A 27,634-nucleotide genomic window follows, 5' to 3' on the forward strand; every position below is an offset into this window, starting at 1 on the left:
ATTTTTCTATCCATGGGCTTGCAAGAGGGTTGACTGTTGAGAGACTACGGGTTCATATAAAAACAAGGGGATTAAATTCTGAAATATCTCACAATGAAGTTAAAAACAAATTCAAGTTACTCTTCAGCAAAGCTAAAAAGAAGAGAAAGATAAAACAATGACAACAAACCCACAATCATACCAGAGATTAGTGAAAACTAAACATTCAATCTGATGCTCATACCCAAGACAAACAATAATCCAGAAACAAAATGGAGAAGAGTATGAAAAGGGTTCATACCTGAACTCCTTAAGTGAAAAACGGTCCAACTCCTTCTCTTGCAGTCATGAAAAATACCCTCAAGAAGATGAACCTCCTCTATTTTTTACTTTCTAGAAAATATCTTCCTCCCCTCCTTCTGATGAAAACAACTCTCCAATGGCAGCCTCACAAAACTCCTCCTCCCTTGCTAATTCAAACTTCCTTCCCCGATCTCAAACATCCCCCAGGTCGTGAAAAACTCACTCTCAGAAATATGGAAAACCCCCTCCCTCTGGAAACTTCCTGCCCAAGCTCCCTCTAAGACATATCTCCTCCAGCAATCCTTGACAAAAAATCCCTAACCGCCTACTCCCAGACCAGCCTCACCTCCACTACCCTGCAGCTGCCAGCCTCCACCACCCTGCAGCTGGCAGAAAAAAAGGTATTCTCCAACAGCCAAACCCCCTCTCCTCATTCCTCAGCTGCCTTTTTTCTTTCCCCTCAAATAACAGCCAAAATGATTGTTTTTTGATTCCCCTTGACACATGTCGACCCCATATTAGCCTTCAAAAGCACTACTCTGATTCCATGACGGCCAATCAGGGATTGACACATGGATGCTTAGGAGCGCGACACTTGGCCAAACAATGCTGCAGCAAAACAAGCCCCACATGGGGGTCTACAGATGCTTATGTATGGTCATGAAAACATCACTGTACAACAAATGAAACCAACAATTAATAATTAATATAAATTAAAACAATAAATAAAAATTAATATATGAATAATCTTACTCATGAAATGCTCATGGATCCCTTAAAAAAATCATTAAGCAATCTGAAATCATTAGTTTAATTCATTTCGAGCTCATAGTAGTTGTTCAAATAGCCGTGCAAAATACGTGCAATATTATTATGGAAAAACTGAAGATCGAGTCCCATATTGTCATCACATAATCTTGTGATTTTCCCTCTACCCTTCACCACTACTACATTATCCATACAAAATCGATCTTCTAACTTCTTTGATCATACCAAGTATTGAATAGTTTCAAACATGTCACCCGATAGGAAATATTAACTAAATAAAAATATATAAAATAAAATAAAAAACATTAAAAGTAAGTAAAATGTTTATTACCAAAATACCGTAAAATTGATATCAATTCTTGATTAAGGTTTATGTTCTATTACAAGTTGGTCTTCTTGGATCCAATCATGTAGGCTAATGTGGTGCTTAAAAACAATTATAAGATGTCTAGATTCTACATAAGTATGATAACCATCGAAAACGTATTGCTTATCCAAAGTTTCTGCAATATCATAGGAAAAAAATTCTATATCATTTGGATGCACTGTTTTCAAACTCACCAACCTAAAGTAGTTTCCTTTTCCATCTACTTCATATATATTGTCTTTAATATGTACGACATTATAGTATTTGGTAGCACTACAGACGTTAAACCTGTCATTACTACCAATCATTCGTAAAAAAAATATAGTATTTTTTTCACAATCTATCCACAACACATTGAGACTCTCAAAGTGTTAGAAAAGTTAATAAAAAAAAATTGGCATAAGGATGATGTATGCAACACTTACTATTAATCAAATTTATGTGAAATGCTAATAGAATATGGAATATCATCCCAAGAAAACCAAGCCAAAGGGGTCATAAATAAGGGATGCTTATGTATGGTCATGAAAACATCACTGTACAACAAATGAAACCAACAAATAATAATTAATATAAATTAAAACAATAAATAAAAATTAATATATGAATAATCTTACTCATGAACTGCTCATGGATCCCTTAAAAAATCATTAAGCAATCTGAAATCATTAGTTTGATTCATTTCGAGCTCATAGTAGTTGTTCAAATAGTCGTGCAAGATACGTGCAATATTATTATGGATAAACTAAAGATCGAGTCCCATATTGTCAACACATAATCCTGTGATTTTCCCTCTACCGTTCACCACTGCTACATTCTCCATACAAAATCCATCTTCTAACTTCTTTGATCATACCAAGTATTGAATATTTTCAAACATGTCACCCAATAAGAAATATTAAATAAATACAAATCTATAAAATAAAAAAACATTAAAAGTAAATAAAATGTTTATTACAAAAATGTTGTAGAATTGATATCAATTCTTGATTAAGTTTATGTTCGATTACAAGTTGGTGTTGTTGGATCCAATCATGTAGGCTAATGTCGTGCTCAAACCCAATTATAAGATGTCCAAATTCTACATTACTACGATAGTCATCGAAAACGTACTGCTTATCCAAAGGTTCTGCAATATCATAGGAATAAAATTCTATATCATTTGGATGCACTGTTTTCAAAGACATAAACCTAAAGTAGTTTCCTTTTCCATCTACTTCATATATATTGTCTTTTATATGTATGACATTATACTATTTGGTAGTGCTACAGACGTTAAACCTGTCATTACTACCAATCATTCGTAAAAAAAAATATAGTATTTTTTTCAAAATCTATCCACAACACATTGAGACTCTCAAATTGTTAGAAGAGTTAATAAAAAAAATTGGAATAAGGACGACGTATGCAACAGTTACTATTAATCAAATTTATGTGAAATGCTAGTAGCATGTGGAATATCATCCCAAGAAAACAAGGCCAAAGGGGTCATAAATAAGGGATACTTATGCATGGTCATGAAAACATCACTGTACAACAAATGAAACCAACAATTAATAATTAATATAAATTAAAACAATAAATAAAATTAATATATTAATAATCTTACTCATTAAATTCTCATGGATCCCTTAAAAAATCATCAAGCAATCTGAAATCGTTAGTTTGATTCATTTCGAGCTCATAGTAGTTGTTCAAATAGTCGTGCAAAATACGTACAATATTATTATGGATAAACTGAAGATCGAGTCCCATATTGTCATCACATAATCTTGTGATTTTCCCTCTACCGTTCACCACTACTACATTATCCATACAAAATCGATCTTCTAACTTCTTTCCTCGTACCAAGTATTGAATAGTTTCAAACATGTCACCCGATAAGAAATATTAACTAAATACAAATCTATAAAATAAAAAGACATTAAAAGTAAATAAAATGTTTATTACAAAAATACTGTAGAATTGATATCAATTCTTGATTAAGTTTATGTTAGATTACAAGTTGGTGATGTTGGATCCAATCATGTAGGCTAATGTGGTGCTCAAAAACAATTATACGGTGTCGAAATTCTACATAACTATGATAGCCAACGAAAACGTACTGCTTCTCCAAAGTTTCTGCAATATCATAGGAACAAAATTCTATATCATTTGGATGCACTATTTTCAAAGACATCAACCTAAAGTAGTTTCCTTTTCCATCTACTTCATATATATTGTCTTTAATATGTACGACATTATACTATTTGGTAGCACTACAGACGTGAAACCTGTTATTACTACCAATCATTCGTAAAAAAAAATATAGTATTTTTTTCACAATCTATCCATAACACATTGAGACTCTCAAAGTGTTAGAAAAGTTAATAAAAAAAATTGGCATAAGTATGATGTATGCAACACTTACTATTACTCAAATTTATGTGAAATGCTAATAGCATATGGAATATCATCCCAAGAAAACCAGGACAAAGGGGTCATAAATAAGGGATGCTTATGTATGGTCATGAAAACATCACTGTACAACAAATGAAACAACCAATTAATAATTGATATAAATTAAAAAAATAAATAAAAATTAATATATGAATAATCTTACTCATGAAATGCTCATGGATCCCTTAAAACATCACTAAGCAATCTGAAATCATTAGTTTGATTCATTTCGACCCCATAGTAGTTGTTCAAATAGTCGTGCAAGATATGTGCAATATTATTATGGATAAACTGAAGATCGAGTCCCAGATTGTCATCACATAATCTTGTGATTTTCCCTCTACCGTTAACCACTGCTACATTATCCATACAAAATCCATCTTCTAACTTCTTTGATCATACCAAGTATTGAATTCTTTCAAACATGTCACCCGATAAGAAATATTAGCTAAATACAAATCTATAAAATAAAAAAACATTAAAAGTAAATAATATGTTTATTACAAAAATACTGTAGAATTGATATCAATACTTGATTAAGTTTTTGTTCAATTACAAGTTGGTGTTGTTGGATCCAATCATGTAGGCTAATGTTGTGCTCCAAAACAATTATACGCTATCCAAATTCTACATAACTATGATAGCTAGCCAATAGATACTGCTTATCCAAAGTTTCTGCAAAATCATAGGAACAAAATTCTATATCATTTGGATGCATTGTTTTCAAACTCACCAACCTAAAGTAGTTTCCTTTTCCATCTACTTCAAATATATTGTCTTTAATATGTACGACATTATAGTAGTTGGTTGCACTACAGACGTTAAACCTGTCATTACTACCAATCATTCGTAAAAAAAATATAGTATTTTTTTCACAATCTATCCACAACACATTGAGACTCTCAAAGTGTTAGAGAACTTAATAAAAAAAAAATTGGCATAAGGATGATGTATGCAACACTTACTATTAATCAAATTTATGTGAAATGCTAATAGAATATGGAATATCATCCCAAGAAAACCAGGCCAAAGGGGTCATAAATAAGGGATGCTTATGTATGGTCATGAAAACATCACTGTACAACAAATGAAACCAACCAATTAAAAATTGATATAAATTAAAAAAATAAATAAAAACTAATATATGAATAATCTTACTCATGAAATGCTCATGGATCCCTTAAAAAATCATTAAGCAATCTGAAATCATTAGTTTGATTCATTTCGAGCTCATAGTAGTTGTTCAAATAGTCGTGCAAAATACGTACAATATTATTTTGGATAAACTGAAGATCGAGTCCCATATTGTCATCACATAATCTTGTGATTTTCCCTCTACCCTTCACCACTACTACATTATCCATACAAAATCGATCTTCTAACATCTTTGATCATACCAAGTATTGAATAGTTTCAAACATGTCACCCGATAGGAAATATTAACTAAATAAAAATATATAAAATAAAATAAAAAACATTAAAAGTAAGTAAAATGTTTATTACCAAAATACCGTAAAATTGATATCAATTCTTGATTAAGGTTTATGTTCTATTACAAGTTGGTCTTCTTGGATCCAATCATGTAGGCTAATGTGGTGCTTAAAAACTATTATAAGATGTCTAGATTCTACATAAGTATGATAACCATCGAAAACGTATTGCTTATCCAAAGTTTCTGCAATATCATAGGAAAAAAATTCTATATCATTTGGATGCACTGTTTTCAAACTCACCAACCTAAAGTAGTTTCCTTTTCCATCTACTTCATATATATTGTCTTTAATATGTACGACATTATAGTATTTGGTAGCACTACAGACGTTAAACCTGTCATTACTACCAATCATTCGTAAAAAAAATATAGTATTTTTTTCACAATCTATCCACAACACATTGAGACTCTCAAAGTGTTAGAAAAGTTAATAAAAAAAAATTGGCATAAGGATGATGTATGCAACACTTACTATTAATCAAATTTATGTGAAATGCTAATAGAATATGGAATATCATCCCAAGAAAACCAAGCCAAAGGGGTCATAAATAAGGGATGCTTATGTATGGTCATGAAAACATCACTGTACAACAAATGAAACCAACAAATAATAATTAATATAAATTAAAACAATAAATAAAAATTAATATATGAATAATCTTACTCATGAACTGCTCATGGATCCCTTAAAAAATCATTAAGCAATCTGAAATCATTAGTTTGATTCATTTCGAGCTCATAGTAGTTGTTCAAATAGTCGTGCAAGATACGTGCAATATTATTATGGATAAACTAAAGATCGAGTCCCATATTGTCAACACATAATCCTGTGATTTTCCCTCTACCGTTCACCACTGCTACATTCTCCATACAAAATCCATCTTCTAACTTCTTTGATCATACCAAGTATTGAATATTTTCAAACATGTCACCCAATAAGAAATATTAAATAAATACAAATCTATAAAATAAAAAAACATTAAAAGTAAATAAAATGTTTATTACAAAAATGTTGTAGAATTGATATCAATTCTTGATTAAGTTTATGTTCGATTACAAGTTGGTGTTGTTGGATCCAATCATGTAGGCTAATGTCGTGCTCAAACCCAATTATAAGATGTCCAAATTCAACATTACTACGATAGTCATCGAAAACGTACTGCTTATCCAAAGGTTCTGCAATATCATAGGAACAAAATTCTATATCATTTGGATGCACTGTTTTCAAAGACATAAACCTAAAGTAGTTTCCTTTTCCATCTACTTCATATATATTGTCTTTTATATGTATGACATTATACTATTTGGTAGTGCTACAGACGTTAAACCTGTCATTACTACCAATCATTCGTAAAAAAAATATAGTATTTTTTTCACAATCTATCCACAACACATTGAGACTCTCAAATTGTTAGAAGAGTTAATAAAAAAAATTGGAATAAGGACGACGTATGCAACAGTTACTATTAATCAAATTTATGTGAAATGCTAGTAGCATGTGGAATATCATCCCAAGAAAACAAGGCCAAAGGGGTCATAAATAAGGGATACTTATGCATGGTCATGAAAACATCACTGTACAACAAATGAAACCAACAATTAATAATTAATATAAATTAAAACAATATTATCCATACAAAATCCATCTTCTAACTTCTTTGATCATACCAAGTATTGAATACTTTCAAACATGTCACCCGATAAGAAATATTAGCTAAATACAAATCTATAAAATAAAAAAACATTAAAAGTAAATAATATGTTTATTACAAAAATACTGTAGAATTGATATCAATACTTGATTAAGTTTTTGTTCAATTACAAGTTGGTGTTGTTGGATCCAATCATGTAGGCTAATGTTGTGCTCCAAAACAATTATACGCTATCCAAATTCTACATAACTATGATAGCTAGCCAATAGATACTGCTTATCCAAAGTTTCTGCAAAATCATAGGAACAAAATTCTATATCATTTGGATGCATTGTTTTCAAACTCACCAACCTAAAGTAGTTTCCTTTTCCATCTACTTCAAATATATTGTCTTTAATATGTACGACATTATAGTAGTTGGTTGCACTACAGACGTTAAACCTGTCATTACTACCAATCATTCATAAAAAAAATATAGTATTTTCTTCACAATCTATCCACAACACATTGAGACTCTCAAAGTGTTAGAGAACTTAATAAAAAAAAAATTGGCATAAGGATGATGTATGCAACACTTACTATTAATCAAATTTATGTGAAATGCTAATAGAATATGGAATATCATCCCAAGAAAACCAGGCCAAATGGGTCATAAATAAGGGATGCTTATGTATGGTCATGAAAACATCACTGTACAACAAATGAAACCAACCAATTAATAATTGATATAAATTAAAACAATAAATAAAAATTAATATATGAATAATCTTACTCATGAAATGCTCATGGATCCCTTAAAACATCACTAAGCAATCTGAAATCATTAGTTTGATTCATTTCGACCCCATAGTAGTTGTTCAAATAGTCGTGCAAGATATGTGCAATATTATTATGGATAAACTGAAGATCGAGTCCCATATTGTCATCACATAATCCTGTGATTTTCCCTCTACCGTTAACCACTGCTACATTATCCATACAAAATCCATCTTCTAACTTCTTTCATCATACCAAGTATTGAATAGTTTCAAACATGTCACCCGATAAGAAATATTAGCTAAATACAAATCTATAAAATAAAAAAACATTAAAAGTAAATAATATGTTTATTACTAAAATACTGTAGAATTGATATCAATACTTGATTAAGTTTTTGTTCAATTACAAGTTGGTGTTGTTGGATCCAATCATGTAGGCTAATGTGGTGCTCAAAAAAACAATTATACGCTGTCCAAATTCTACATAACTATGATAGCTAGCCAACAGATACTGCTTATCCAAAGTTTCTGCAATATCATAGGAACAAAATTCTATATCATTTGGATGCACTGTTTTCAAACTCACCAACCTAAAGTAGTTTCCTTTTCCATCTACTTCAAATATATTGTCTTTAATATGTACGACATTATAGTAGTTGGTTGCACTACAGACGTTAAACCTGTCATTACTACCAATCATTCGTAAAAAAAATATAGTATTTTTTTCACAATCTATCCACAACACATTGAGACTCTCAAAGTGTTAGAGAACTTAATAAAAAAAAAAATTGGCATAAGGATGATGTATGCAACACTTACTATTAATCAAATTTATGTGAAATGCTAATAGAATATGGAATATCATCCCAAGAAAACCAGGCCAAAGGGGTCATAAATAAGGGATGCTTATGTATGGTCATGAAAACATCACTGTACAACAAATGAAACCAACCAATTAATAATTGATATAAATTAAAAAAATAAATAAAACTAATATATGAATAATCTTACTCATGAAATGCTCATGGATCCCTTAAAAAATCATTAAGCAATCTGAAATCATTAGTTTGTTTCATTTCGAGCTCATAGTAGTTGTTCAAATAGTCGTGCAAGATACGTGCAATATTATTATGGATTAACTGAAGATCGAGTCCCATATTGTCATCACATAATCCTGTGATTTTCCCTCTACCGTTAACCACTGCTACTTTATCCATACAAAATCCAATCTTCTAACTTCTTTGATCATACAAAGTATTGAATACTTTCAAACATGTCACCCGATAAGAAATATTAACTAAATACAAATCTATAAAATAAAAAGACATTAAAAGTAAATAAAATGTTTATTACAAAAATACTGTAGAATTGATATCAATTCTTGATTAAGTTTATGTTAGATTACAAGTTGGTGATGTTGGATCCAATCATGGAGGCTAATATGGTGCTCAAAAAAACAATTATACGTTGTCCAAATTCTACATATCTATGATAGCCAACGAAAACGTACTGCTTATCCAAAGTTTTTGCAATATCATAGGAGCAAAATTCTATATCATTTGGATGCACTATTTTCAAAGACACCATCCTAAAGTAGTTTCCTTTTCCATCTACTTCATATATATTGTCTTTAATATGTACGACATTATAGTATTTGGTAGCACTACAGACGTTAAACCTGTCCTTACTACCAATCATTCGTAAAAAAAATATAGTATTTTTTTCACAATCTATCCATAACACATTGAGACTCTCAAAGTGTTAGAAAAGTTAATAAAAAAATTGGCATAAGTATGATGTATGCAACACTTACTATTAATCAAATTTATGTGAAATGCTAATAGCATATGGAATATCATCCCAAGAAAACCAGGACAAAGGGGTCATAAATAAGGGATGCTTATGTATGGTCATGAAAACATCACTGTACAACAAATGAAACCAACAATTAATAATTAATATAAATTAAAACAATAAATAAAAATTAATATATGAATAATCTTACTCATGAAATGCTCATGGATCCCTTAAAACATCACTAAGCAATCTGAAATCATTAGTTTGATTCATTTCGAGCCCATAGTAGTTGTTCAAATAGTCGTGCAAGATATGTGCAATATTATTATGGATAAACTGAAGATCGAGTCCCATATTGTCATCACATAATCCTATGATTTTCCCTCTACCGTTAACCACTGCTACATTATCCATACAAAATCCAATCTTCTAACTTCTTTGATCATACAAAGTATTGAATACTTTCAAACATGTCACCCGATAAGAAATATTAGCTAAATACAAATCTATAAAATAAAAAAACATTAAAAGTAAATAATATGTTTCTTACTAAAATACTGTAGAATTGATATCAATACTTGATTAAGTTTTTGTTCGATTACAAGTTGGTGTTGTTTGATCCAATCATGTAGGCTAATGTTGTGCTCCAAAACAATTATACGCTGTCCAAATTCTACATAACTATGATAGCTAGCCAACAGATACTGCTTATCCAAAGTTTCTGCAATATCATAGGAACAAAATTCTATATCATTTGGATGCACTGTTTTCAAACTCACCAACCTAAAGTAGTTTCCTTTTCCATCTACTTCAAATATATTGTCTTTAATATGTACGGCATTATAGTAGTTGGTTGCACTACAGACGTTAAACCTGTCATTACTACCAATCATTCGTAAAAAAAATATAGTATTTTTTTCACAATCTATCCACAACACATTGAGACTCTCAAAGTGTTAGAGAACTTAATAAAAAAAAATTGGCATAAGGATGATGTATGCAACACTTACTATTAATCAAATTTATGTGAAATGCTAATAGAATATGGAATATCATCCCAAGAAAACCAGACCAAAGGGGTCATAAATAAGGGATGCTTATGTATGGTCATGAAAACATCACTGTACAACAAATGAAACCAACAATTAATAATTAATATAAATTAAAACAATAAATAAAAATTAATATATGAATAATCTTACTCATGAAATGCTCATGGATCCCTTAAAACATCACTAAGCAATCTGAAATCATTAGTTTGATTCATTTCGAGCCCATAGTAGTTGTTCAAATAGTCGTGCAAGATACGTGCAATATTATTATGGATAAATTGAAGATCGAGTCCCATATTGTCATCACATAATCCTTTGATTTTCCCTCTACTGTTCACCACTGCTACATTATCCATACAAAATCCATTTTCTAACTTCTTTCATCATACCAAGTATTTAATAGTTTCAAACATGTCACCCGATAAGAAATATTAGCTAAATACAAATCTATAAAATAAAAAAAACATTAAAAGTAAATAAAATGTTTATTACAAAAATACTGTAGAATTGATATCAATTCTTGATTAAGTTTATGTTTGATTACAAGTTGGTGTTGTTGTATCCAATCATGTAGGCTAATGTGGTGCTCAAAAACAATTATACGGTGTCGAAATTCTACATATTTATGATAGCCAACGAAAATGTACTGCTTATCCAATGTTTCTACAATATCATAGGAACAAAATTCTATATCATTTGGATGCACTGTTTTCAAAGACACCAACCTAAAGTAGTTTCCTTTTCCATCTACTTCATATATATTGTCTTTAATATTTACGACATTATACTATTTGGTAGTGCTATAGACATTAAACCTGTCATTACTACCAATCATTCGTAAAAAAAAATATAGTATTTTTTTCACAATATATCCACAACAGATTGAGACTCTCAAAGTGTTAGAAAAGTTAATAAAAAAATTGGCATAAGGATGATGTATGCAACACTTACTATTAATCAAATTTATGTGAAATGCTAGTAGCATATGGAATATCATCCCAAGAAAACAAGGCCAAAGGGGTCATAAATAAGGGATGCTTATGTATGGTCATGAAAACATCACTATACAACAAATGAAACCAACAATTAATGATTAATATAAATTAAAATATTAAATAAAAATTAATATATGAATAATCTTACTCATGAAATGCTTGTGGATCCCTTAAAACATCAATGTGTTAGAAAAGTTAATAAAAAAAATTAAAAAATGGCATAAGTATGTTGTATGTAACACTTAATGTTAATAAAATTTATGTGAAATGCTAATAACTTATATAATACCATCCAAAGAAAACCAGGCCAAAGAAGGTTAAACTCTTCATCTAAAACTTGAGCATTTCCCTACATTACATTAACGCATACATCTTTTAGATTTCTAAAACATAATGTATAAATAAAACAGAAATAAATTAAACTTGCCACGACATCATGAGAACTTGGCCATGCCAAAACCCTTTTCAAATCTTGGCTTTAATTTGGTCGATTATTATTTTTCATCTATTGGGTCCATGAAGAGCTAATACATTGATATCTTGTAGAAATTTGGGCCAAAGTCCTCCTAAATGCCGACACGTTTGATGATCTGCTATATTTAAGCAGAGATACGTGGGCAAGCAAATGAAAAGTAGTACGATAAGAAGGGGTCATAAATAAGGGATGCTTATGTATGGCCATGAAAACATTATTGTACAAAAAATGAAACCAACAATTAATAATAAATATAAATTAACACAATAAACAAAAATTAATATATGAATAATCTTACTCATGAAATGCTTGTGGATCCCTTCAAACATCAATAAGCAATCTGAAATCATTAGCTTGATTCATTTCGAACCCATAGCAGTCGTTCAAAAAGTCGTGCAAGACACATGCAATATTATTATGGGTACACTGAAGATCTAGTCCCATATTGTCATCACATGACCTTGTCATTTTCCCTCTACCGTTCACCACTGCTATATTATCCATACCAAATCCATCTTCCAGCTTCTTTGATGATACCAAGTATTCAATAGCTTCAAACATGTCATCGAGTAGGAAATGTTAACTAAATAAAAATATACAAAATAAAAAAACTTCAAAAAGTAAAAAAATATTAATTACAAAAATTCCGTAGAATTGATATCAATTCTTGCTTAAGTTTATGTCCGATTACAAGTTTGTGTTGTCGTATCCAATCTTGTAGGCGGGTGTGGAGTTAAAAAACAATTATACGTTGTCCAAATTTTACAAAACAATGATAGTCAACTAACACATACTGCTTATCCAAAGTTCCTGCAATATCATAGGAACGAAACTCTCTATCATTTAGATGCATTGTTTTCCAAGTCACCAACCGAAAATAGTTTCCTTTTGCTTCTGCTTCATATATATTGTCTTTAATATGTCTGGCATTATAGTAGCTGATAGTGCTATAGACGTTGAACCTGTTATTAATATCAATCATTCGTAAAAAAATATATACAAATTTTTTTCACAATCTATCCACTACACATTGAGACTCTCAATGTGTTACAAAAGTTAATAAAAAAAATGGTATAAGTATGTTGAGTGCAAGACTTTCTATTAATCCAATTTATAAAACTAATAGTACCGTAAGGAATACCATCCCAAAAAAACCAACCAAAAGAAGGTTTAACTCTTTGTCTAAAACTTGAGCATTTCCTTCCATTACATAAACACATATATCTTATAGATTTATAAAAAAAAATATGTATAAATAGAACAAAAATAAATTAAACTTGCCACGACATCATGAGCTACAAGATTCCCCATGAAGAAAAAAAATAACCAAGGGTAATTTGAATAATCAGAACTTGGCCATGCCAAAACCCTTTTCAAATCTTGGCTTTAATTTGGTCAATTACTATTTTTCATGTATTGGGTCCATGAAGAGCTAATACATTGTTATATTGCAAAAATTAGAGCCAAAGTCCTCCTAAACGCCGACACGTTTGATGATATGCTATATTGAAGCAGAGATACGTGGGCGAGCAAACGAAAAGTAGTATGATAAGAATGGTTCATAAATAAGGGATGCTTATGTATTGTCATGAAAACATCATTGTACAACAAATAAAACCAACAATTAATAATTAATATAAATTAAAACAACAAATAAAAATTAATATATGAATAATCTTACTCATGAAATGCTCGTGGATTCCTTCAAACATTAATAAGCAATCTGAAATCATTAGCTTGATTCATTTCGAACCCATAACAGTCGTTCAAAAAGTCGTGCAAGACACATGCAATATTATTATGGATAAACTGAAGATCTAGTCCCATAGTGTCATTGATTCGTTCCCAATTGGTGTCTCAGCTGATTCATGTCCTCTCAATGGTCCCTGACAATGGTGCCATTTGATTCGTGTCCAGCTGGTGTCCCTTGATTTTGGTCCTCAGGGAGTAATCAACAAAATTTATAACCTATTACACCATGTACTAGGATAGCCTTAGCTAGCACAGCATAGTGGCTCTAGGGTCGTTCACTGGGATGAGTTTTCACTTCACAATTGATATTAATTCAAAGATGAATTGGTGTCTTTTCATTTCAAGGTTAGCTTTAAAAGAAAATATAAAGATGTTTGAGTGAAAAAGGTTTGGTTTTAAACTAACTAAAAATAGTAACTGATTTTACTTACAAAGAAAAGTGTTTATTGGAGTTCAGATTACTAGGCTCAGATTCCTTGTACAAAAAGGGAGTTTCAGTCACTTGTTTCTTTTCCTCGCATTAGAGAATTAACATATAGTTAATTCTCTAACCGGTGTGGTATAGATGCTTGCCTTTAATGGGTTAAAACACTAAATCCCTCTCACTGATGCATCTTGCAATGGCTTGTGCCTCTCACCTAGCATTTGCCATTCAAGATGATCTTTAACCTTGGATTACCCGTCAAAAGCTCGCAAGAGATAACTAATGGATGTCTCCTTAGAGTCCAAAAGCTTACCAAGTGTTGGCTATTCTAGAAAATCGTACCTTCAAACCACCTCCCAAAGGCCCGCAAGAGATAAACTAGTGCATTTCAATGGACGGAGATCACTTGCCTTACCAAGTGTTGGCCCAGGTGCTTTAAAGGCATTTTAAGTTAACTAAAAAGATAAAAACCATTAACGGGTCACACTTTCTCTTCATTAAAAACTAAAACAACAAAACTTCCAATTTATGCATGAGGGAACTTACCCGGCTTTCTTCACTCCAAGAGACGAAGAGCCTAGCCTCTCATCCTCTGAGGAAAAATCCTCAAAGTTTGATTGGCTAGAAAGAAAACTAATGAGAAACAAAAATATATAGGAAAAACAGAGCAAGTGCTCTATAAAATATATTTCTTACTATTACAAAAGGTTGTCTCTGAGAACAAGCTCCCGAGAGATTCGATTCATTATGTAAAGAAAATTACAAAACTATATATAAGGGGTTATTCACCCTTTGTTCTTACTTAAAAGACTAAGGAATCCTATGATAGGTGGGTTACAAGGAGAGTTTGGGGATTTAGACATCAAATATCTAAAGCAAAAAATCTCAAAATGTCGGTCGCAAATATTGCGAAGCTTGAAGAGAAATTCCACAGCCGTGCGTGCAACTATTCAAAATGGCTGCGAAATTTTCGTAGCAAAAGGACAACATTTTTGCAGCTCAAGGCTGATTTCGCAGCCGTGCAAAAATTTCCTTCAACTTGGAGTGATCTGCTTGCAATGGCTGTAACTCCTTAATTTCAACTCTGAATCGCACACCGTTTGAAGCATTGGATTGTTGACTTCTTGAGCTTCAAAACGCCATATAGAATGCATAAATTGGACTCTAGAAAGTGCTCCAAAAGTTGCTTACATGACTGTCATCAAGAATGCTTCTTGGCAGATTTCTCTTTGCTTCCCCTCCTTGCATTCCGGATTTGCTTATGGCAAAGGACTTCAAAGCTTCAGTTATTCATGTTTCTGAGCCTTCCATTGCTTTGCCATGGATTCCAAAGAACTCTCCTTAATCTTGGATTGCTTTGGTGATCAAAAAGCTATCAAAACACCAAAACTTAACACAATTTGATTAGAATTGATTGCAAGGGTCCTTAACATGCCAATTGAGTTAAAAGGTAATAACTACTACTCAAAAGTGTTTAAAAGAGTTAATTACAAGCTATGAAATAGTACTTTTTGAGTAGTAATCAGTCATCACATGACCTTGTCATTTTCCCTCTACCGTTCACCACTGCTACGTTATCCATACCAAATCCATCTTCCAGCTTCTTTGATGATACCAAGTATTCAATAGCTTCAAACATGTCACCGAGTAGCAAATGTTAACTAAATAAAAATATATAAAATAAAAAAACTTTAAAAAGTAAATAAAATATTAATTACAAAAGTACCGTAGAATTGATATCAATTCTTGCTTAAGTCTATGTCCGATGACAAGTTAGTGTTGTGGCATCCAATCTTGTAGGTTGATGTGGAGTTAAAAAACAATTATATGTTGTCCAAATTTTACAAAACTATGATAGCCAACTAACACATACTGCTTATCCAAAGTTCATGCTATATCATAGGAACGAAATTCTCTATCATTTAGATGCATTGTTTTCGAAGTCACCAACCTAAAATAGTTTCCTTTTTCTTATGCTTCATATATATTGTCTTTAATATGTTTGGCATTATAGTAGCTAATAGTGCTACAGACGTTGAACCTGTTATTAATATCAATCATTCGTAAAAAAATATATACAAATTTTTTTCACAATCTATCCACTGCACATTGAGACTCTTAAGGTGTTAGAAAAGTTAATAAAAAAATGGCATAAGTATGTTGAATACAACACTTTCTATTAATCCAATTTATAAAAATGATAGTACCATATGGAATACCATCCCAAAAAAACCAAGCAAATGAAGGTTTAACTCTTCGTCTAAAACTTGAGCAATCTGAAATCATTAGTTTGATTCATTTCGATCCCACAACAGTCGTTCAAAAAGTCGTGCAAGACACTTGCAATATTATTATTGATAAAATGAAGATCTAGTTCCATATTGTCATCACATGACCTTGGGATTTTCCCTCTACTGTTGACCAGTGCTACATTATCCATACCAAATCCATCTCCCGGCTTCTCTAATGATAGCAAGTATTTAATAGCTTCAAACATGTCAATGGATAGGAAATTTTAACTAAATTAAAATATATAAAAAAAAACATTTAAAAGTAAATAAAATATTTATTACAAAAATACCGTAGAAATGATTTCAAATCTAGCTTAAGTCTATATCCGATTACAAGTCTGTGTTGACGTATCCAATCTTGTAGGCTGATATGGAGTTAAAAAACAATTATACATTGTCCAGATTTTACTAAACTATGATAGCCAGCTAACACATACTGCTTATCCAAAGTTCCCGCAATATCATAGGAACGAAATTCTCTGTTGTTATGATGCACTATTTTCAAAGTCACCATTCTATAATAGTTTCCTTTTCCTTCTGCTTCATATATATTGTCTTTAATATGTCTGAAATTATAGTAGCTGATAGTGCTACAGATGTTAAACTTGTCATTAATATCAATCATTCGTAAAAAAATAAATACTATTTTGTTTCACAATCTATCCACTGCACATTGACTCTCAAGGTGTTAGAAAAGTTAATTAAAATTATGGCATAAGCATGCTGAATGCAACACTTTCTATTAATCAAATTTATGTGAAATGATAGTACGATAGGGAATACCATCGCAAAAAAACCAAGCAAAAGAAGGTTTAACTCTTCATCTAAAACATGAGCATTTCCCTACATTACATAAACAGATATATCTTTTAGATTTATAAAAAAAATAATAATAATGTATAAATAAAAAAGAAATAAATTAAACTTGCTACGACATCATCAGCTACAAGATTTCCCATGAAAACAAAAAATGACCAACCGTAATTTGAATAATGAGAACTTGGCCATGCCAAAACCCTTTTCAGTTCTTGGCTATAATACATGGATATCCTATAGAAATATTTTCCAAAGTCCTCCTAAAAGCTGACATGCTTGATAATCTGCTACATTGAAGTAGAGATGCGTGGGCGAGCAAACGAAAAGTAGTACGACAAGAAGGGGTCATAAATAAGGGATGCTTATGTATGGTCGTGAAAACATCATTGTACAAAAAATAAAACCATCAATTAATAATTAATATAAATTAAAACAATAAATAAAAAATAATATATGATTAATCTTACTCATCAAATGCTCGTGGATCCCTTAAAATATCAATAAGCAACCTGAAATCATTAGTTTGATTCATTTCGAGCCCATAGCATTCGTTCAAAAAGTCGTGCAAGACACATGCAATATTATTATGGATAAACTGAAGATCTAGTCCCATATTGTCATCACATGACCTTGTGATTTTCCCTCTGTCGTTTACCACTACTATATTATCCATAGCTAATCCATCTTCTAGCTTCTCTAATGATACCAAGTATTGAATAGTTTCAAACATCTCATCGGATAGGAAATCTTAACTAAATAAAAATATATAAAACAAAAAAACATTAAAAAGTAAATAAAATATTTATTGCAAAAATACCGTAGAATTGATATCAATCCTAGGTTAAGCCTATGTCCGATTACAAGTTTGTGTTGTCGTATCCAATCTTGTAGGCTGATGCCAGCTAACACATACTGCTTATCCAAAGTTCCTGCAATATCATAGGAACGAAATTCTCTGTCGTTTGGATGCACTGTTTTCAAAGTCACCAACCTAAAATAGTTTCCTTTTGCTTCTGCTTCATATATATTGTCTTTAATATGTCAGATATTATAGTAGCTGATAGTGCTACAAACATTAAACTTATCATTAATATCAATCATTCGTTAAAAAATATAAACTAATTTTTTTCACAATCTATCCACTACACATTGAGACTCTCAAGGTGTAAGAAAAGTTAATAAAAAAATGGCATAAACATGGTGAATGCAACACTTTCTATTAATCAAACTTATGTGAAATGATAGTACCATATGGAATACCATCCCAAAAAAAACAAGCAAAAGAAGGTTTAACTCTTCATTTAAAATTTGAGCATTTCCCTATATTACATAAACAAATATATCTTTTAGATTTATAAAAAAAATAATAATGTATTAATAAAACATAAATAAATTAAACTTGCCACAGCATCATCAGCTACAAGATTTCCCATGAAAACAAAAAATGACCATGTGTAATTTGAATAATGAGAACATGGCCATGCTAAAACCCTTTTCAATTCTTGGCTATAATATGGTATATTATTATTTTTAACCCATTGTGTCCATCAAAAACTTATACATGGATATCCTACAGAAATATTTTCGAAAGTCCTCCTAAAACCCAACACGTTCGATGATATGCTACATTGAAGTAGAGATACGTGGGCGAGGAAACGAAAAGTAGTAGGACAAGAAGGGGTCATAAATAAGGGATGCTTATGTATGGTCGTAAAAACATCATTGTACAACAAATAAAACAAACAATTAATAATTAATATAAATTAAAACAATAAATAAAAATTAATATATGAATAATCTTACTCATGAAATGCTCGTGGATCCCTTAAAACATCAATAAGCAACCTGAAATCATTAGTTTGATTCATTTTGAGCCCATAGCAGTCATTCAAAAAGTCGTGCAAGACACTTGCAATATTATTATGGATAAAATGAAGATCTAGTCCCATATTGTCATCACATGACCTTGGGATTTTCCCTCTACCATTGACCAGTGCTACATTATCCATACCAAATCCATCTCCCAGCTTCTCTAATGATAGCAAGTATTTAATAGCTTCAAACATGTCAACGGATAGGAAATTTTAACTAAATTAAAATATATAAAATAAAATAAATTAAAAAGTAAATAAAATATTTATTACTAAAATACCATAGAAATGATATCAAATCTAGGTTAAGTCTATGTACGATTACAAGTTTGTGTTGTCGTATCCAATCTTGTAGGTTGATATGGAGTTAAAAAACAATTATACATTGTCCAGATTTTACTAAACTATGATAGCCAGCTAACACATACTGCTTAATTCCCGCAATATCATAGGAACGAAATTTTCTGTCGTTATGATGCACTGTTTTCAAAGTCACCATTCTAAAATAGTTTCCTTTTCCTTTTGCTTCATATATATTGTCTTTAATATGTCTGACATTATAGTAGCTGATAGTACTATAGACTTTAAACTTGTCATTAATATCAATCATTCGTAAAAAAATAAATACTATTTTTTTTCACAATCTATCCACTGCACATTGAGACTCTCAAGTTGTAAGAAAATTTAATAAAAAAAATGGCATAAGTATGTTGAATGCAACACTTTCTATTAATCAAACTTATGTGAAATGATAGTACCATATGGAATACCATCCCAAAAAAACCAAGCAAAAGAAGGTTTAACTCTTCATCTAAAACTTGAGAATTTCTCTACATTACATAAACACATATATCTTTTAGATTTATAAAAATAATAACAATGTAGTAATAAAACATAAATAAATTAAACTTGCCACGACATCATCAGCTACAAGATTTCCCATGAAAACAAAAAATGACCAAGGGTAATTTGAATAATCAGAACTTGGCCATGCTAAAACCCTTTTCAATTCTTGGCTATAATATGGTATATTATTATTTTTGACCCATTGTGTCCATGAAAAACTAATACATGGATATCGTGCAGAAATATTTGCCAAAGTCCTCCTAAAAGCCAACATGTTTGATGATCTGCTGTATTGAAGTAGAGATATGTGGGCGAGCAAACGACAAGTAGTATGACAAGAAGGGGTCATAAATAAGAGATGCTTATGTATGGTCGTGAAAACATCATTGCACAACAAATAAAACCATCAATTAATAATTAATATAAGTTAAAACAATAAATAAAAATTAATATATTAATAATCTTACGCATGAAATGCTCGTGGATCCCTTAAAACATCAATAAGCAATCTGAAATCATTAGTTTGATTCATTTCAAGCCCATAACAGTTGTTCAAAAAGTCGTTCAAGACACGTGCATTATTATTATGGATAAACTGAAGATCTAGTCACATATTATCATCACATAATCTTGTAATTTTCCCTCTACCGTTCACTACTGCTACATTATCCATACAAAATGCATCTTCTAGCTTCTTTGATGAAACAAAGTATTGAATAGCTTCAAACATGTTACTGGATAGGAAACATTAACTAAATAAAAATATATAAAAGACAAAAAATTTAAAAGTAAATAAAATATTTATTACAAAAATACCATATAATTTATATCAATTTTTGGTTAAGTCTATGTCCGATTACAAGTTGGTGTTGTCGTATCCAATGTTGTAGGCTGATGTGGAGTTGAAAAACAATTTTGCATTGTCCATATTTTACAAAACTATGATAGCCAACTAACACATACTGCTTATCCAAAGTTCCCGCAATATCATAGGGACAAAATTCTCTGTTATTTATATGCACCATTTCCAAAGCCACCAACCTAAAATAGTTTCCTTTTGCTACTGCTTCATATATGTTGTCTATAATATGTTTGACATTATAGTAGCTGATAGTGCTACGAACGTTAAACCTATCATTAATATCAATAATTCGTAAACAAAATATATAGTAATTTTTTTCACAATCTATCCACTGCACATTGAGATTCTCAATGTGTTAGAAAAGTTAATAAAAAAAAAATAAAAAATAGCATAAGTATGTCATATATAACACTTACTCTTAATCAAATTTATGTGAAATGCTAGTAACATATCAAATGCCATCCCAAGAAAACCAAGCCAAAGAAGGTTTAACTCTTCGCCTAAAACTTGAGCATTTTCCTACACTACATTAACACATACATCTTTTAGATTTATAAAAAAAAATGTAGAAATAAATCATAAATAAATTTAAATTGCCACAACATCATGTGCTACAAGATTCCTTATGATGAAAAAAACTGACCAACAGTAATTTGAATAATGAGAACTTGGCCATGCCGAAACCCTTTTCAATTCTTGGCTATAATTTGGTTTATTATTATTTTTCACCCATTGTGTCCATGAAGAGCCAATACATGGATATCTTGCAGAAATATGTGCCAAAGTCCTCCTAAAGGCCAACACGTTTGATGATATGCTATATTGAAGTAGAAATATGTGGGCAAGCAAACGACAAGCAGTATGACAATAAGGGGTCATAAATAAGGGATGCTTGTGTATGGTCATGAAAACATCTGTGTACAACAAATAAACCTAATAATTAATAACTAATATAAATTAAAACAATAAATAAAAATTAATACATGAATAATCTTACTCATGAAATGCTCATGGATCCCTTAAAACTTTAATAAGCAATCTGAAATCATTAGTTTGGTTTATTTCGAGCCCATAGCAGTTGTTCAAAATATTGTGTAACACGTGCAATATTATCATGGATAAACTGAAGATCTAGTCCCATATTGTCATCACATAATCATGTAATTTTCTCTCTACCGTTAACCACTCCTACATTATCCATACCAAATTCATCTTCCAGCTTCTTTGATGATACAAAGTATTGAATAGCTTCAAATATGTCACCGAGTAGGAAATATTAACTAAATAAAAATATATAAAATAAAATGAAAACATTAAAAAGTAAATAAAATTTTTATTACAAAAATACCGTAGAATTGACATCAATTCTTGCTTAAGTCTATGTCTGATTACAAGTTGGTGTTGTCGTATCCAATGTTGTAGGCTGATGTGGAGTTAAAAAACAATTTTACTTTGTCAAGATTTTACAAAACTATGATAGCCAGCTAATACATATTGCTTATCCAAAGTTCCCGCAATATCAGAGGGACGAAATTCTCTATTATTTGGATGCACCGTTTTCAAAGTCACCAACCTAAAATAGTTTCCTTTTGCTTCTGCTTCATATATATTGTCTTTAATATGTTTGACATTATAGTAGTCGATAGTGCTACGAACGTTAAACCTGGAATACATTTTTCAAAGTATGTTAAATGCAACACTTCTATTAATCAAATTTATGTGAAATGATTGTACAATATGGAATACCATCCCAAAAAAATCAAGCAAACGAAGGTTTATCTCTTCGTCTAAAACTTGAGCATTTCCTTACATTACATAAACATATATATTCTATTAGATTTATATAAAAAAATGTATAAATAAAACAGAAATAAATTAAACTTGCCACGATATCAAGGGCTACAAGATTTCGCATGAAAACAAAAAATGACCAAGGGTAATTTGAATATTGAGAACTTGGTCGTGCCAAAACCTTTTTCAATTCTTGGCTATAATATGGTCATTTATTTTTTTTACCCCATTGGATCCATGAAAAACTAATGCATGGATATCCTGTAGAAATATTTGCCAAAGTCCTGCTAATGGCTAACACGTTTGACGATCTACTATATTGAAGTAGAGATACGTGGGTGAACAAAAGAAAAGTAGTACCACAAGAAGGGGTCATAAATAAGGGATGTTTATGTATGGTCGTGAAAACATCATTGTACAACAAATAAAACCAACATTTAATAATTCATATAAATTAAAACAATAAATAAAAATAAATATATGAATAATCTTACTTAAGAAATGCTCCTTGATCCATTAAAACATTCTTAAGCAATCTAAAATCATTAGTTTGATTCATTTCGAGCCTATAGCAATCGTTCAAAAAGTCGTGCAAGACATATGCAATATTATTATGGATAAACTAAAGATCTAGTCCCATATTGTCATCACATGACCTTCTGATTTTCCCTCTACCGTTTTCCACTTCTACATTGTCCATACCAAATGCATCTTCCAGCTTCTTTGATGACATAAAGTATTGATTAGCTTCAAACATGTTACTGGATAGGAAACATTAACTGAATAAAAATATATAACATAATAAAACGTTAAAAAGTAAATAAAATATTTATTATAAAAATACCGTAGAATTGATATCAGTTCTTGCTTAAGTCTATGTCCGATTACAAGTTGGTGTTGTCGTATCCAATGTTGTAGGCTAATGTGGAGTTAAAAAAAAATTATACGTTGTCCAAATTTTACAAAACTATGATAGCCAGCTAACACATACGGGTTATCTAAAGTTCCCGCAATATCATAGGAATGAAATTCTATGTCGTTATGAGGCACTGTTTTCAAAGTCACCGTTCTAAAATAGTTTCCTTTCCTTTTGCTTCATATATATTGTCTTTAATATGTCTGACATTATAGTAGCTGATAGTGCTATAGACATTAAACTTGTCATTAGTATCAATCATTCGTAAACAAAATATATACTATTTTTTTTCACAATCTATCCACTACACATTGAGATTCTCAATGTGTTAGAAAAGTTAATAAAAAAATAAAAAAGTTGCATAAGTATGTTGTATGTAACACTTAGTCTTAATCAAATTTATGTGAAATGCTAGTAGCATATCGAATACCATCCTAAGAAAGCCAAGCCAAATAAGGTTTAACTCTTCGTCTACAACTTGAGCATTTCCCTATACTACATTGACACACATATCATTTAGATTTATAAAAAAAAAGTATAAATAAATCAAAAATAAATTAAAATTGCCACAACATCATGAGCTACAAGATTCCCCATTGAGAAAAAAAATGACCAACGGTAATTTGAATAATGAGAACTTGGCCATGCCAAAACCCTTTTCAATTCTTGGCTATAATTTGGTCAATTATTATTTTTCACCCATTGGGTCCATGAAGAGCTAATACATGGATATCCTACAGAAATATGTGCCAAAGTCCTCCTAAAGGCTAGCACCTTGGATGATATGCTATATTGAAGCGGAGATATGTGGGCGAGCAAACAAAAAGTAGTACGGCAACAAGGGGTCATAAATAAGGGATGTTTATGTATGGTCGAGAAAACATCAGCGTAGAACAAATAAACCCAATAATTAATATGAATGAAAACTATAAATAAAAATTAATATATGAATAATCTTACTCATGAAATGCTCGTGGATCCCTTAAAACATCAATAAAAAATGTCGTGTAATACACGTGCAATATTATTATGGATAAACTTAAGATCTAATCCCATGTTGTCATCACATAATCATGTAATTTTCCCTCTACCGTTCACCATTGGTACATTATCCATACCAAATCCATCTTCTAGCTTCTTTGTTGATACCAAGTATTGAATAACTTCAAACATGTCACCAGATAAAAAATATTAACTAAATAAAAATATGAAAAATAAAAAAACATTAAAAAGTAAGTAAAATATGTATTACAAAAATACCGTAGAATCGATATCAATTCTTGGTTAAGTCTATGTCCGATTACAAGTCGATGTTGTCGTATCCAATCTTGTAGGCTGATGTTGAGTTAAAAAAATATTATACGTTGTCCAAATTTTACAAAACTAAGATTGCCAGCTAACATATACTACTTATCCAAAGTTCCCGCAATATCATAGCGACGAAATTCTCTATTATTTGGATGCACCATTTTCAAAGTCACCCACCTAGATTAGTTTCATTTTGCATCTGCTTCATATATATTGTCTTTAATATGTTTGACATTATAGTAGTTGATAGTGCTACGGACGTTAAACCTGTCATTAATATCAATAATTTGTAAACAAAATATATAGTAATTTTTTTCACAATCTATCCACTGCACATTGAGACTCTCAATGTGTTAGAAAAGTTAATAAAAAAAATGGCATAAGTATGTTGTATGTAACACTTACTTTTAATCAAATTTATGTGAAATGCTAGTACCATATCGAATACCATCCCAAGAAAACCAAGCCAAAGAAGGTTTAACTCTTCGTCTAAAACTTGAGCATTTCCCTATACTACATTAACACATACATCTTTTAGATTTATATAAAAATAATAATAAAGTATAAATAAATCAGAAATAAATTAAAATTGCCAATACATCATGAGCTTCAAGATTCGCCATGAAGAAAAAAAATGACCAACAATAATTTGAATAATGAGAACTTGGCCATGCCAAAACCCTTTTCAATTCTTGGATATAATTTGGTATATTATAATTTTTTCACCCATTGTGTCCAAGAAGAGATAATACAAGGATATCCTGCAGAAATATGTGCTAAAGTCCTCCTAAAGGCCAACACGTTTGATGATATGCTATATTAAAGCAGAGATACGTGGGCGAGCAAACGAAAAGTAGTACGGCAATAAGGGGTCATAAATAAGGGATGCTTATGTATGGTCGTGAAAACATCTGTGTACAACAAATAAACCTAATAATTAATAATTAATATAAATTAAAACAATAAATAAAAATTAATATATGAATAATCTTACTCATGAAATGCTTGTGGATTCCTTAAAACATCAATAAGCAATCTGAAATCATTAGTTTGATTTATTTCGTGCCCATAGCAGTTGTTCAAAATGTCGTGCAACACAACTGCAATATTATTATGGATAACCTTAAGATCTAGTCCCATATTGTCATCACATAATCTTGTAATTTCCCTCTATCATTCACCACTGGTACAATATCCATACCAAATCCATCTTCCAGCTTCTTTGATGATACCAAGTATTGAATTGCTTCAAACATGTCACCGAATAGGAAGTATTAACCAAATAAAAATATATAAAATAAAAAAATTCAAAAGTAAATAAAATATGTATTATAAAAATACTGAAGAATTGATATCAATTCTTGGTTAATTCTATGTACAATTACAAGTAAGTGTTGTTGTATCCAAACTTGTAGGCTGATGTGGAGTTAAAACAAAGTTATACGTTGTCCAAATTTTGCAAAACTATGATAGCCAGCTAACACATACTGCTTATCCAAAGTTCCCACAATATCATAGGGACAAAATTCTCTCCTATTTGGATGCACCGTTTTCAAAGTCACCAACCTAAAATAGTTTCCTTTTGCTTTTGCCTCATATATATTGTCTTTATTATGTTTGAAATTATAGTATCATATAGTGCTACGGACGTTAAACCTGTCATTAATATCAATAATTCGTAAACCAAATATATAGTAATTTTTTTCACAATCTATCAACTGCACATCGAGACTCTCAATGTGTTAGAAAAGTTAATAAAAAAAGTAAAAAAATGGCATAAGTATGTTGAATAAAACACTTACTCTTAATCAAATTTATGTGAAATGCTAGTAGCATATCAAATACCATCCTAAGAAAACCAAGCCAAAGAAGGTTTAACTCTACGTCTTAAACTTAAGCATTTCCATATACTACATTAACACATACATCTTATAGATTTATTAAAAAAATGAATAAATAAATTAAAAAGAAAGTAAAATTGCCACGACATCATGAGCTATAAGATTCCCCATGAAGAAAAAAAATGACCAACGGTAATTCGAATAATGAGAACTTGTCCATGCCAAAACCCTTTTCAATTCTTGGCTATAATTTAGTCTATTATTATTTTTTACCCATTGGGTCCATGACGAGCTAATACATGGACATCCTATAGAAATATGTGCCAGAGTCCTCCTAAAGGCCAACACGTTTGATGATATGCTATATGGAAGTAGAGATATGTGGGCAAGCAAACGAAAAGTAGTACGGTAAGAAGGGGTGATAAATAAGGGATGCTTATGTATGGTCGTGAAAACATCAGTGTACAACAAATAAAACCCACAATTAATAATTAATATAAATTAAAACAAGAAATAAAAATGAATATATGAACAATCTTACTCATGAAATGCTCGTGGATCCCTTAAAACATAAATAAGCAATCTGAAATCATTAGTTTGATTTATTTCGAGGCCATAGCAGTTGTTCAAAATGTCGTGTAACACACGTGCAATATTATTATGGATAAACTTAAGATCTAGTCCCATATTGTCATCACATAATCTTGTAATTTCCTTCTACCGTTCACCACTGCTACATTATCCATACCAAATCCATTTTCCTGCTTTTTTTATGACACAAAGTATTGAATAGCTTCAAACATGTTACCGAATAGGAAATATTAACTAAATGAAAATAT

Source organism: Vitis vinifera, chromosome 15, assembly GCF_030704535.1.
Source record: "Vitis vinifera cultivar Pinot Noir 40024 chromosome 15, ASM3070453v1".
Lineage (NCBI taxonomy): Eukaryota > Viridiplantae > Streptophyta > Magnoliopsida > Vitales > Vitaceae > Vitis > Vitis vinifera.